Source organism: Mustela lutreola, chromosome X (genome assembly GCF_030435805.1).
Source record: "Mustela lutreola isolate mMusLut2 chromosome X, mMusLut2.pri, whole genome shotgun sequence".
Taxonomy (NCBI): Eukaryota; Metazoa; Chordata; class Mammalia; order Carnivora; family Mustelidae; genus Mustela; species Mustela lutreola.
Window position 1 is genome coordinate 94,995,865 of NC_081308.1, and position 6,694 is coordinate 95,002,558.

A 6,694-nucleotide genomic window follows, 5' to 3' on the forward strand; every position below is an offset into this window, starting at 1 on the left:
TCACCAGGGAAATAAGAATCAAAACGACAATGAGATACACCTCACGCCTGTCAGAATGGCTAATATCAAAAAGACAAAACAAGTGTTAGTGAGGATGTGAGGAAAGTAAATCCTTGCGCACTGTTGATGGGAATGTAAATTGCTGCAGCCACTCTGCAACCTCTGTCTATTGATAAATGGATGGATAAAGAAAATGTGATCTATCTATATCTATATCTATCTATCACTTAGTACTCAGCTGTTAAAAAAAAGAAATCTTGCCATTTGTGACAACAAGGATAGACCTAGTAAGTATTATGGCTAAGTGAAATCAATCAGATAGCAAAAGAAAAATACCATATGATTTCATTTATGTGTGAAAGGTAAAAAATAAAACAAAAGGCAAACAAAAAAGAAACAAATTCATAAAAGCAAAGAACAAACCGGTGGTTACCAGAAAGTGGGGTGTTGGGGAGGTGGGTGGAATAGGTAAAGTGGATTAAGAAATGCAAACTTCCAGTTATAAAATAAGTCACAGCAGTATAAAGTACAGCATATATAGTCAATATATATGCATATATACAATAGTCAGTATATATACAGAATATAGTCAATAATATTGTAATAGTTTTCTATGATGACAGGTGGTAACTACACTTATTGCAAGCACTGCACAATGTATATAAATTTAAAATCACTATGTTGTACACCTGAAACTAATATAATATTGTATGTTAGCTATACTTCAATTAAAAGTAAATAAAAAAAATTCTAAGTGTATCTTAAACTAGTAGGAAATAAAACATAAGGTTGGTTTAATAATATAAAATCACTGTTAAAAATGATTTTAAAAAATACTTTCTTCAAAAGCAATATAAAGTTTCAATGCAATCCCAACAATATTGTATGTGTGTCCATAAATAGAAAATCCCATCCTAAAATTCATATAGAATCTCAAGAGATCCCAAACAGTCAAAATAATTTTTAAAAAGACAAAGTTAGATGTCTCATACTTGATTTCAAAACTTACTACAAAGCTATGGTGATTTATCAATGTGGTACTAGAACAAGAATGAACATACAGACCAATACCATCCAATAGCTCAGAAGTAAACCTTGGGATATGTGATCAAATGATTTTTTAAAAAATATTTTATTTGTTTATTTGACAGCTAGAGACAGAGCACAAGTAAGCAGAGTGGCAGGGAGATGGGGAGAGAGAGAAGCAGGCTCTCTGCTGAGAGCCTGATGCGGGGCTCGATCCCAGGACCCTGGAATCATGACCCGAGCCGAAGGCAGCCGCTTAACCAACTGAGCCACCCGGGCGCCCCTGTGATCAAATGATTTTTGACAAAGGTATCAAGACCATTTAATGGGGAAAGGATGGTCTCTTCAACTAATGGTGCTGCTAAAACTGGACATCCATATGCTGAAAAATGAAGATGAAGGTTTACCTTACACCGTATACAAAAACTGAAATGTATCAAAAACTAGACTTAAGAGCTAAACCTATAAAACTCTTAGAAGAATACATAGGGAAAAAGCTTCAGGACATTGGATATGATAATGATTTCTTGGCTATAACATCAAAAGCACAGACAACAAAAGAAAAACTAGATAAATTGGATTTCACCAAATTAAAAATTTTGTGCTACAAAGTATACTAAACAGAATAAGAAAGCAACTTATGAATAGAGAGAAAATATTTGCAAATTTTATATCTGAAAAGGTGTTATTATTCAGAACATATAAAAAACATCCCCAACTCAACAACAAAAAATAAGGAACCCAACTCAAAAACAGGCAAAGGAGGGGCGCCTGGGTGGTTCCATTGGTTAAATGTCTGACTCTTGGTTTCAGCTTAGGTCATGAGATTGAGCCCTGCATCAGGCTCCACACTCAGTGTGGGGTCTGCTTGAAACTCTGCCTCCCTCTCTGTCTTCCCCTCCTGCTTGTTCTCTCTCTCCTCCTTTTCTCTTATAAATAAAACAAATTTTGGGTGCTTGGGTGGCTCAGTGGGTTAAGCCTCTGCCTTCGGCTCAGGTCATGAGTCCTGGGTTCGAGTCCTACATCCGGCTCTCTGCTTGGCAGGGAGCCTCCTTCCTCCTCTTTCTCTCTGCCTGCCTCTCTGCCTACTTGTGATCTCTGTCTGTTAAATAAATAAATTAATAAATAAATAAAATCTTTTAAAAAAATAAATAAAACAGATCTTTAAAAAAAAAACAGGAAAGGAATTCAATGGGTATTTCTCTAAAGAATTTATACAGATGTCCAATAAGCACATGAAAAGATTCCCAATATCACTAATCATTAGGGAAATGTGAGCCAAATCATAATGAGATTCCACTTCACATTTATTAGAATGACTATGTAAAAGAAAAAAAAAACAGAAAATGACAAGTGTTGGCAAGGATGTGGAGAGAGTGCAACCACTGTGTACTGGTGGTGAAAATGTAAAATGGCAGCCATTGTGGAAAATAGTATAGTGGTTCCTCAAAAAAAAAAATAGTATTATTGTATGATTCCACAATTCCACTTCTATGTATATACTCCAAAGAATTGAAAGCAAGAATCTGATCAGATATCTGTACATCAATGTTCACAGCAGGCAAAATGTGGAAAGTGCTCAAGTGTCAATCAGTGGATGAATGGATAAATAAAATGTGGTAGATACATACAATGGGATTTATTTATTTATTTATTTTTTAAAGATTTTATTTATTTGTCAGAGAGAGCAAGCGAGAGCGAGCACAGGCAGACAGAGTGGAAGGCAGAGTCAGACGGAGAAGCAGGCTCCCTGCGGAGCAAGGAGCCCGATATGGGACTCGATCCCAGGACGCTGGGATCATGTCCTGAGCCGAAGGCAGCTGCTTAACCAACTGAGCCACCCAGGCGTCCCTACAATGGGATTTTTTTCAGCCTTAAAAGGGAATGAGAATTGGACACTTGTTATGAAATGGATGAACCTTGAAGACATTATACTGAGTGAAATAAACAAGATACAAAAGGACAAACGCTATTTGATTCCACTTATGTGAGGTTCTTAGAATAGTCAAATTCATAGATACAGAAAGTAGGATAGTGGTTTTCAGAGCCAGGGGAGAGGAGGCAATGAAGAGTTAATTATTTAATGAATACAGGGTTTCAGTTTAGGATAATGAAAAAGTTCTGGAGTTGGATATTGGTGATGATTACCCAGCAATGTGAATGTACTTAATGCCACTGAAATGTATACTTAAAAATGGCTAAAATGGTAAATTTTATGTTATGTATATTTTACCACAATAAAAAATTGTTTAAATGCTCCCTGTCTGCAAAAATATTTCCCAGCCTGCCACATTTACATTGGCTCCAGCCCAATTTCCCACTGCCCGTGATTAGGCAGACTTCCTCCAAATCCCCTACTTTTGGCTCAAGTCAGTTAAATCGCCATGACACCAAGCCACTGGAAATAATTTCTTTGTAGGGATAAGTTTCCCAGAAATTGGAAAGTCCCTGGGTGATGCCACCATGAATCAGACAAAGCTCTGTACTTTTTCTTCAGGCCAAAGAATTCCTGAATGTCCCCTGACAACTCTCCCCTCCTCCTTACATTTATTTTGTTCCCCATGAAAATACTTATTACCATTTTGGGGGGATTATGAATATATTTCTTCATTAAGGTGCTCACAAGAATGACACACTACCACTGTTCTTCTGATGTGATAAAGAATATATACATCTGACGCATATTGTGGCAGGAAACGGGGTTATGGGCTCTCAGAGCTGATACCAAGTATCTGCTGAAGACATCTCCATTCACCAGAGAGGATGTCTTCTCAGATTCTGGCATCTCTGCCCTCGCTTCCAGTCAGGTCTCCATGACTTGCCCAGACTTCTTCATTCCAGCATCAGTTGACCCTCTTTTTTCTTGCCACTCTGGACTCCTTTAAGACCTAGGTCAACAACCTCATGTCTAACTCGTCCAGACAGCCTCTAGAATTGTACAGCACATCCCTTTGCTGCTGCACTATCCTGCCCCCCTCAGAGGCATGGTTGGGATTTGGGGACTGTGGGGGGAATAACATCCCATCATCAAAGCAAACAGCAGGGGTATAATGGCAAATGACCCTTGGACATATACCTCATAACCTTACTGAATACCTGCTTTCTCCCTCAGTGATACATAATCCCCTGGCTAGTAGACACGTATGGAATGAATTTGGAGGGGAGGCACAACGGCTACAAAGTGAATGTTGTTGACTCACTTCATACCCTCCACAAAGCAGGAAGTTAGTTCCTGAAACCTGGAACTTGATTTCCATCCTGGCTGGCTCTCCCCTGCCTTTGAATGGTGTCACCATTCAATAGGCCTCCACTTGTTGGGTCCTGAATTCGTTGTTTCAAAAGAGAGATAGGATGGCCGAGGGAGAGGAGGATGAGAGATTGGGGTAGGTTTGGGAAGTACTGTATGGATAACAGCCTGTAAAACCAAATGAAAACAATACAAACGTGCAGAAACCAGATTCAGTACTGGAATTTATGCAGAGACAGTAGCTGAAGAAACTACATGCCAATAATATAACACACAACCCAGGGGGAGAACTCAAGGCCACGTCGGCAGAGGTCACCTGGTTAGCCTAAGAGCCTTTCAATGGACTGTTGAGTGGATGGGATCTGCTGCTTCAGGTGGGAGCCTTCTCTGATGGCGCAGGATGATCTCCAGGGGCTCAGCACCTGCAGCCGTCATCACCAACTCAGAGATGGCTCCGTTGGGGAGTTTGGTGGTGCTTTGAAGGTGCTTGTAATTGCATGACTGCTGGACGAGGTCCAGTGGTTTCTTGGTGAGGTGGGTGTCTGTTGGGGGTAGGCCTTCGGATTTAGAGCAGCCTCAGTCACGTCTGCAATGGCACGGGTCTCACCATCCCTCAGGGAGTACAGCTGAGGTCAGAGCCAGAGCTCATACCTCTGCCAACAAGAAGCAGGGCAGGACCTGAGGAATGGAAATGGTGGGGCGCATACTTTTTATGATTTATGTGGCATTTTAGAATGTCCATACCACTTTCTGGCACAAATTCTTATATTTGATGTGAACCAACAACATGATGAAGCTGAATATTTTTAGACCATTTTACAGATGAGAAAACAGGCTCACGGAGGTGGAACTGCTAAGCAGTGGAACTGGGACTTCTTCAACTGCAGACCTCTTTCCTGTGAGTCCTCCCAACTTGACTCTTTCAGGAGCCTGGGTCAATCCACATATTCAGAAATGAGTTAATCAGATTCTCCCTGAACCTGCTTCTCCTCCTGTGATTCCCATCTCAGTGGATGGCACTGACCTTCAGTCCAAGACAGAAATCCTGGAGTCATCACTGATGCCTTTCACTCTCTCACCAGCCCCTCAGAGACCATCTGCCACCAAGTCTGTGGATTCTATCTCCCAAATATTTTGTTAAGTATATTCACTTCTCTCTATCCTCACTGCCACCTGTCTAGCTCATCTCTCATCTGGATTCCTGCAGTAGCTTCCAAAGTTATTTCTTTCCCTCCAGTCTTTCCTGTTGACAATCCAGTCTCTGGATCTAGAGCAATCTTTCTAAAATCAAGTCCAATCATGATTCATCCAGGGGTTTTGTTCATTTTTGTTGTCGTTGCTAGTGAAGCCTTGTTTTAAAAATGGAATATTTAAATAAAACCTAATAAAGGATGGATAAAAGCAAATGTGTCTTATTTAAGTGAGGGTCAAAGGCTGGATCCCTGAATATTCTGTTTCTTATCTTCCCTGAGGCACCAAGGGTTCTGCAGAACAGGGAATAACAACCACTCATGCCACAAGTTAAACTTCTTAGCATGGCTTAAGAAGCAAATCATGATTAGGCCTGTGTTTACCTCCATGGCGCCATTCCTCACTCCTGCTACCCTTCCCTTCTCTATTAGTCAGGATAGGCTATGTTATGTTGTGATAACAAACTAACCCCAAATCTTAGTGATATACAATAACAGAAGTTTATTTCTCGCTCAGCTCCTTGCCAGTTGCAAGTCAGCAGAAACTTGGTGCCACTTCATCTTCATTCACAGACAAAGGTTCATGGAGTCTCCATCATCTGGACCACTGCCTATCACCATGGCAGAGGAAGAAAAGCCCAGTGGCTCTTACTCTGGCTGTGAAATGATCATCCTGGAAATGACAGACATCACTGCTGTTCACAATTCATTGACCATCCTTGGGTGCAAGGAGGGGGCAGGATTTGCTATCTTACAATGGACTCAGAACAATGGGGTGACTGAGAACTGGAATAATTAGCAAAAATGGCTACTGTCTACCATACCTTTCTCCCCTCATTTTAAGCCACAGTGAACTACCTGTAAGTTCTTGGAATGTGCATATACTGTTCTTTTCGAGTCTCACCCACCTAATCCTTCTGGTAAGCTTCTACTTGATCTTCTACTTTCAGTTCAACCAATATGCTTCTGCAGAACCTTTCTTCTATCTTATCCACTTCTGTTTCTCCTTTCCTGGACCAGGTCAAGTGACCTTCTGTTGTGGACTCCAATGCCCTGTTCTTCCTTCCAGCATAAACCTTATCATAGTCTCTGAATGTAGTTGCTTATACAATATGACTCTTGGCCCACAAGATTGCACATTGCCTGAGGTCAGAGACTGGATCCCCAGGGCCTAGACAGCTCTCTGGCACATTGCAGAGTCTTTTTTTTTTTTTTTTTTTTTTTTTTTATT

At 40.6% G+C, this 6,694-nt stretch overlaps 1 pseudogene; it reads right to left on the reverse strand.

Moving 5' to 3' along the window:
• Positions 1-4,593: 4,593 nt before the first annotated feature.
• On the reverse strand, positions 4,594-5,853 carry LOC131821028 (NHP2-like protein 1; annotated as a pseudogene).
• Positions 5,854-6,694: the final 841 nt, after the last annotated feature.